A 9262-nucleotide genomic window follows, 5' to 3' on the forward strand; every position below is an offset into this window, starting at 1 on the left:
CTAATCGATTGGATCCTTGGCTAAGGTGCATCTATCCTAGTTATTTATAATATTATGTATATTATATAAATTTATCATATGTATATATTAAAGTATTCTAATTTTTTAATTTATTAAAACCTCCAATTAATCTCTATGAAAATATTGTTAGTAGTCGTGAGGATGGAGGGTTTAGATATACCTCAAGAGTAATTATAACCTTTTTGCTCTTAGATTTAATTACAAAATGTTATAAAATAAAATTAAAATATAATAGTTTTATTTTGAGATAAGTTATTGTTTTTGGGCATGGCCCATGGTAGTAGCCTATGGTATTATAATTTTCTTCTCTCCTCTCCCTCTCTATCTTTCTCTTGTGGTTATTGGCCCATGGTATTGTAAAAATACCTACTTAGAAGTTAATATCCATGGTAAATATTCATGATTAAAAATCTTGTTATATTGTAAATATTAAGTTTTTATCCACTTATTAATTAAATTTATAGATGGAACACATCTATATTAATTGTTACAAATATATTGATTACATAAAATATAATATTATAATATTATATGTTACCCAATATTTATAACCACCCCCACCTAATAAATAGTGGCAAGGGATGAGGAGAAATACTAATTAAAATGTAATATTATTAAATTTTACCTAATATTTTAGGTAACACACAACCCTAAATATTACATTCTAATCAATATTTTCCCCTCACTCCTACTAATTTTATTGAGCACTTTCCATTAGATTGAGTTTACCTTCCTACAACTAAAAACTTGAACGCAACGAAATATAAATTTACCTGATTACTGAAATACCATGAAATTTACCTCATTATTATTATAGGATATGCCCAACTGAATCCTTCGCTTCATTTACCTAATTTTCTTTCTTATTCAATGAATAAGTTAATATATCTCTTTTTTGTTAATATTAGCCGACACATTTTTTTATTTTAATTTTAATTTTAATTAATTTTTTTATTTTAAAGTAACTTTACACATATCTTCAGTATATACAATATATATTAGCCAAAACATATATAGTAAAGTTACACATATATTTCGCACATACAATATATATTAGCTAACACATTTTTTTTTTAATGTAACATTCAACATCTCCCTCATATTTCTTTTCATATTTTTTTAATGTAACGTTATGTCACAACATCTCCCTCATATTTTTTTAATATTTTTTAAATATAAAGTTATATTACCTGACAACATCTCCCTCATATTTTTTTAATATTTTTTAATATAACGTTACTTACGTGACAACATCTCCCTCATATACTGGTTGTAGAGCACCTCTCGGCGCAAAAAGGTACTTTAACCTACCACAATCATATTAATGTTATGCTAAGAACTTCATGTATCTCTTTACGTTAAAAATGAATTATATTAATTGTTTATATTTACAATTTCTTTAGTATATCTTTCTCTAATTTAAATTTACTCAAAAGTAATATCCACTAATTTTATTTAAATAAATAATATATAAATTTTTATTTTCTTTATTTGAAAAGTATATATTTTTTAATATTTTATCGAGTCGAATAATATATATTTTTTAATATTTTCTTTATTTGACTCTTTAACATTTAGATTTATAAATAATAAAGATATGTTAGACTAACAAGAATCGTATTAATGTTATGTTATATTAGTATTTACAATCAATCTCTCAATACAAACAATTAATTAATAAAAATTGGTTTGAATTGCTGATTTCTTTTATTTTGATTACAAGATGCCATCCATGATCCTTTGAAAATTGGTGAATTTTGAGGGTGAAGTAATTTCATGGGTGACATGGGACACATGTCAAAATTTTTGAGATAAGACACCCAAAATTTTAAGCCAATCACATGGTAACAAATTATTTTTTTAAATAAAAAAAATACTTTAATGATATCTAAAGATAAGCATTAGAAAGTGTCATGGTCAAATCTAAACTATTAGTGGTCAATAGGAAGATCCATTGTTATAGTCATGCCTTGGTAAGGACTAGTAATAGATAGTAAGTTTTGAATTGGAAATCACATTCAAAAAAGGGATGTTTAGGGTGTTTTCTATTGCTAAGCCTTAGCATATGAATTCACATGATTATTGCAAAAAGATCATATTCTCAGGCATAAGACACATATATGTTCCCTCGAGCCAAAGATTATCCTTGTGCCCTAAATATGGCAACTATTTGTTGCAATTATAGGTTTGAATTGTATAATATAAACAATTAAATTACTACAATGTATTCAACAACTAAATTTAAAGAATAAAATGTTTTAATGAAATAAAGAATTGTGACACCCCTTTAAAACAAAAAAAGAGAATGTAAGGCATTTATACAATAACAAGAATGTAAGGCATTTATACAATAACATACTTAATAGCATAGTCTTATTCTAGTTTGCATATAGTCATCCAAAAGTTTTTTTAACTGCATTGAATCAATATGTATTTTAACAATTTAATTCCAAAAAAAAATATGTATTGAATTTTAGTTAAAACAAAGTCAAAACATAGAATATTTAAATTGCAACATATTTATTCTAATTGTTCTATTTTTCTGCTTTTTCTTGGTATATCTTTTCATAAGAGATTTATTTTTCTGCTTTTTCTTGGTATATCTTTTCATAAGAGATTTATTAAAATTGAATTGTAAGTTTAATCTTCATATTGTGTATATGAGTCCCTAGACTTTTTAGGGAACCAAATCAATTTACGTGTTTCTAGTAAACTTCTAAATTGAAATGCACTTAGTTTTTTAAGTTTTCTATTTAATTATTTATTTTTGTAAACTAAGTTTCACAAATAATTATATAGCTTGGCTTCTAAATAAAAATTCAAAAATTCAATATGTAAAACATTTACGAGCCATATTCAGTAGCCTACTTAAATTTTTCTAAAATTGGGGCCTTTTCCACAACTATTTTACAATGAAAAAATTTAAGATGCATTTTTTAGAATAGCATACTTTAATTGTTTTAATGTTAAGGATTTTTCCACATTTATTTTACATTAAAAAAAATATAACATGCATTCTTTTTGAAAAGTTTTGTAAAAAAATATAACATGCGTTCTTTTTGAAAAGTTTTGTAAAAAAAATATAACATGCGTTCTTTTTGAAAAGTTTTGTAATGTACACAATTTTTCAAGAACTAAATCCATTACCGAAAAATGCAATTTATAGACAGAGAAAAATATAATAAATTATATCGGCATATTTTTGCCCCAAAAAAGTAATGCCACCAAAAACCACTAAAATTGATTAGTACAAAAACCATCTAAAATATATCAGTGTAATTGTTCTATTTTTTTTTTACATTTTTGTTATAGATTGGTTAGAATTTCATGTTTCCGTTATGAGCTTTGCATAGTCCCATATTTCGTATTTTTCTCAATGTAGTAACACAAATGTATTCTGAGCAATTTAAAAATTAAAATAATTTTAAGAATTTTATTTTTTGAAATTTAATCAAAATAATAGAATAATTACATTATACTATATTAAATATTATTATTATTATTATTATTATTATTATTATTTGTTATAAATTTTTAAATATAAGATTGATTTTATAATATTTAAACTATTTTTATTGAAGTTAAATTAATTCTTAGAATAAATATATATGTTATTTTGGAATAGATTTTGTATAATTTTAATTAAATAGAAATTTAATTTCTATCGAATATTCTATAGTATTTTTTAGTAGTTTACTAAAATTAAAAATCAAGATTTCTCTATAATGTAGTCATGTCATTTTTCATCTTTTAATTATATTGATTAATTAAAAAAAAAGTTATATCAAATGAAGTATGGCTTTTTAAACATATGTTATTGATGAGTCATGATATTGGAACAAATTATATTATTTACAAATTAAAAACCTTCATGATAAAATACGAGTAAATCTTCTTCCATATTTTTTGAAATCTATATATATTTAACTTATACATCAATTATTTCTATAATTAATAATAATAATACAAAAATAATTATAATTCAATTAATCTTATAGTTTTTTAATTTTAATAATATAACATATATTATGAGTCATTATAAATTATGAATTAACTTTTTTATATTTACCCATGATTTATTTAATTTATATCATTATGTTAATTATGATATATTTAAAAATAAAATTTAAATAAATAAATAAATTCCATTCATATAATTTTTTTTTTATTAAAAGCCTTATAACTATTAAACAAAAGTTGTAGTACATATTAAACCAAATAGTCATTTTCCAAAATTTGACTTGAAAATTTAATTATGGATATAGTTTGAAAGTCGATATTCACAAAATTGTAATTTTCCAAAATTTGACTTGAAAAGTCGATGAACTATGCATATAGTTTGAAACCTACTTAAGTATGGATATAGTTTGAAAGTCGATATTCACAAAATTGTCATTTTCCAAAGTTTGACTTGAAAATTTGATGAAGTATGCTATAGTTTGAAACAAAGTTGTAGTCAATATTCAACGGAATACAGATTTTGCAAAATGTGACTTGAAAATTTGATTAAGTATGCATATGGTTTGAAAATTGAAGTATGAATATGGTTTGAAACAAAGTTGTAGTCAATATTCAACCGAATAGTGATTTTGGCAACTTTGACTTAAAAATTTGATTAAGTCTGCATATGGTTTGAAAATGCTTTTGCTCATAGACAACGCATTGTAAATAATCTAGAGGAAGTTTTAAGAAAAACTCATACATTTCCAATTGCATAGGAAAATTATAATTTGAAAAACATAACATAAAAATTGAGTTATAATTTGTCAAAACACTAATTACACGGATCAGTGTCCATGTAAACATTTTGAAGTGTAAAAAACACAAATTACATCACCCCGTACTCCTTATTTCTCTGAATTTGCGATTATAATTTATAATCGGTACTCATTTCCTTAAATTCACGATTATAATTTGCTATCGGGAGAGTTGAATGAATGGCAATTTTTTTTGGACAAGCAGAGTTATGCTTTTTTTTTAAATCCTAGAGGCTAACGGGGTACCTGTCTAACGGAAACATATCCTTATCCGAGATATGAAGGAGTTTGTTTGCTACACTTTCTGCGCAAAACAACACATGCAAAAATATATTTCAATCAAAAATCACTATACAATCATTCCATCAATACTCACTATACACATGCACGATGCACCAATCACAAGGTAGCCTATGTGAGCCTGGCTCACATGCCTTGTTTGGGATTCCAATTGTGTTGAGTTGATGTGGACAAAATGGTTCTGAGAGTGTCTAACCTTGCTACTCGAGCAAAGGTTTCACCATAGTCGACACCAAATTGTTGTGAGAATCCTTTGGCAACTAGTCTTGCTTTTTGTTTCTTAATCTCTCATTTTTCATTCAACTTGGTCTTGTATACCTATTTTACACCAATTTTGGTTTTTTCTCTTGGGAGATGAGCTAATTATGAAGTCTCATTCTTCTCTATGGTAGCAATTTTTTGTTTCATTGCATCAATCCAATGCTTTTCTTTAACTGCTTCTTCAAAATGCATTGGCTGAGATGAAATGCAAACATATTATGTTGGTCAAACTCGTGCTCCTGCTCATATGCTTCTGATTGTCTTCTTCTGAAGATGTTGAATCAATGGTGGACCCACTCCTCGAAGATGTACCATTTTCAGAATGGTATGGCTCTTCCTAAACTTGCAATCGTGGTGACTCTGGTGGATAAAAAGATTGTCTTGAAGATTCGTCAACATTATTAGACCAAGATATATTTTCAAAAAATTTAACATCTCTGCTTAAAATAAACTTCTTGGTAACTAGATTATAAAGCCTTTAGGCCTTTGACTACTAACTATATCCTACAAAAATCCATATTTCACTCTTATCATCAAGCTTCTTTCTTAACTCCTCAGGAACATGTGAAAATGCTACTAATCCAAAAATTCTAAAGTGAGACAAGTTTACCTTTTTACCATCCCATGCTTCTTGACATACTATATCCTGGAGACTAGTTGCTAGAGATCTGTTGAATACATACACTTTTGTTGAAATTGCTTCAGACCAATAATTATTTGACAACTTCTTCTCAAGAAGCATACATCTGACCATGTTCATAATCAACTGATTTTTCCTTTCCACTGCTCCATTTTGTTGTGGAGTATATCTTGTTGTGTTCTGCATTATGATTTCATGGTGTTGACAAAAAAAATTGAAGTCATTGGAGTTATACTATCGTGCTCTGTCATATCTTAGTACTTTAAAAGGTTTTCTACTATGTTTTTATGCTTCTTCTTTGAATTCTTTCAACCTTGAGAATCTATCTGATTTATTTTTTAGAAAATACACCCATGTCTTCCTTCTATAATCATCAATGAATGTCAGAAAATAAATACTACCACCAATGTATTGTGTCTCTATTGGGCCACATATCTATATATGGACAAGCTCTAAAGGCTCTTTTGCTCTAGAGGAAGATGTGGGAAAGCTATCACTTTTATGCTTAACACAAATTTCACAATTACAATCTTTTTCATTCATAGTAGGGAGACCAATGACCATTGAATGTTTCTAAAGCTAACTTAGACTCTTGAATGGGATATGGCCATACCTAAAATTCCATGGCTAAGACTCATCTATTCTTGACACATTATCGATGAAAGACTGTGAGAGATTTCAACTTCTAAGAGTCAATGGAAACATCATATTCTTGGCTTTTTCAACCTTTGGTATCAATCCTCTATTATGAGGTTTGTCATAGATCTAACATGTGTTCCCTTGAAATATTACATCATAACCATGTTCCATTAGTTGTCCTACACTATTGAAGTTATACTTTAGATGTGGAACATAAGAAACATCTCGAATGTATTTTTGCTAATTATGTTTAGTAAGAATAGGGATAGTGCCTTTTCCTTCAGCTTTAATACAAAAATGATCTCCAAGAGTAATTTTTTATGTTATGGAAGCATCAAGATAAGAAAGAGGATTTTTGTTACATGTCATATGATTGTTGTAGCCATTTTCCAACAACCAAAGATCCTTATTGTGAGTGTCTTCGAAAAGATGGCAGGAAATAAAAATTATTTTAGAGGATTATCCTTCATTGTTGGAGAGATGGACATTGCCTCTTTGTTGATCTCACTGTTTCTTTCTGCAATCATGTTCATAATGTCCAAATTTCTTACAGTTATAACATTGGACATTAGATTTGCTCCATGGTCTTCTTCTCTGAGTTTGGTTTTTTGGAGGTCTCCACTACTCTGCTACATGATGATGTTCTAATCTGCCTTTGCTTTAGCCTCTGCCTCGCTTGTTATCGCCTCTATATCCTCTGCCTCTGCCAAAAGAGAGTTGTGCTTTGAAATCTTGTTTGATATTATATTCTGTCAAGTTGAGTCTTGTTTCATGTGCGAAAAGTGACCCACTCAACTATTCTAGTGAGAAAGATGTAAAAAATTTGTATTCCAGAATGACTGTTACAATCATGTCATATTTTTTTGGCCAGACTTCGAAGGACTTTTTGAACAATTTTCTGATCTGAAATGGTTTCACCAATGAGTTTGATCTGATTGACTATTCCCATGACTCTATTCATGAACTGATCCACATTTCCTATGTGAGTCATCTTTAGGGTTTAGAACTCTGATTTCAATGTTTGCAATTTAACGATCTTCACTGTATCATTGCCTTGATACACAACTTTCAAGATTTCCCAAGCTTGATGTGTTGTGGATGCACCATTTATCTTGTCGAAAATATATTCATTAACTGAGTTTTGTATCCAACATTTGGCTCTATGTTCTTTCTTTTTAAGTTCAGTTGTTGCATTCCTCTGATTATTGGACATGGTTGCCCATGCTTCTTCGGTCGGCTCTACATAGACAGTGTGAAGTGTATCCCAATGTTTTTGGGCTTGCAAGAATGTCTTCATTCTCAAAGACTAAATTTTTTACATGCAAAATAGAGTTGAGATCTCTATAAAAACATGAGAAAAAACCTTTTTTCCATTATTTTGAAAACTAAAAAAAATTCCCTTTAAAAATAGAGCGCTTTTGTTTCAATAACCAAGTGCTCTTTCCTTTTGCTTAGAAAAATAATATTTTATTTAAATAAACCATTTTAAATAAAAAACTTTAATACAAAATACTCGTTTTAAAAATCACTTACAAATGTTCTATATAAAAATATTAATACAAAATCCCTTCTTGAAAATATCTCAACAAGTCATTATTACTGATAAATGAACAACCCAACACTGGACTTGGACAAATGGAATGATAATGGCGTACAGAGGACGCTAAGGCTCACCGATCTGCTTTCAGTCTGTCACTTCTTATAGCATCATGGCTGTTGGGCGTCTTCTCATTCTATTCTATACAAAGAAACATGTCAATCAAAATATCTAGATGCCAAAACGCTCTGAATGCATCGGTTTGATCCGGACAGCCTCGTAAATTGATACGTAACGGAGTAAGAGTTTCCAAATAGCTGTACGGTGACCGACTTTGAAAATTCGCGTAGCCTAAACCGGCTACGTTTTCACCGGGAAAACCGTAGAATACGTTTGCACCAGAAAAACCATAGAAAAGTCTTTCATAATTTTGAGAAAATCTGACTAATAACTATCAATTTTAAAATTTTGGGGGCCAAAGGATCTGAATGGTACTGAATCTATTTTAACCCTTAAATAAAAATAAAAAATTAAACACCTTATAATTAATTTTCTTAATATCAATTATTACCAAATTTCAATAAAATTTCGTTGTTCTTCTAAAATTTGGGCTTTAGAGAATATGAAGTTTCGCGTAGGCGGAGGAGTTGTTCAGAAAGTTATGGAAATTCCGGTAATATTTAAAGAAAATCCGATAAGGATTTTTGTAAATCCAAATTATAGTTATTAAACTTAAAAATTTTAGGTGTCTTAGACGTTTTTGATGGTGCTGAATCCATTTGCATCATCAAAAACATGATTCAAGCACTCCATTTACAAGATTTTTTGAAATTGTTTTGCCCAGATTCCGGCCACTTTTAGCCTTCTGGGCAACTCCTCCACCTCGTTAGACGACTCGTAGTCTAACGAGGCCAAGGAGTTGCCCGGAAAGTTATGGAAATTCTGGTCATATTTAGAGAAAATTTGGCAAGGATTTTTGTAAATCCAAGTTATAGTGGTTAAACTTAAAAATTTTAGGTGTCTTAAACATTTTTGATGGTGCTGAATCCATTTCCATCATCAAAAACATGATTCAAGCACTCCATCTACAAGATTTTTTAATTTTTT

The sequence above is a fragment of the Pinus tabuliformis genome, chromosome 5_2 (assembly GCF_031772625.1).
Source record: "Pinus tabuliformis cultivar Carrire ecotype Pingquan chromosome 5_2, CPIR1, whole genome shotgun sequence".
In the NCBI taxonomy this organism is placed as follows: domain Eukaryota; kingdom Viridiplantae; phylum Streptophyta; class Pinopsida; order Pinales; family Pinaceae; genus Pinus; species Pinus tabuliformis.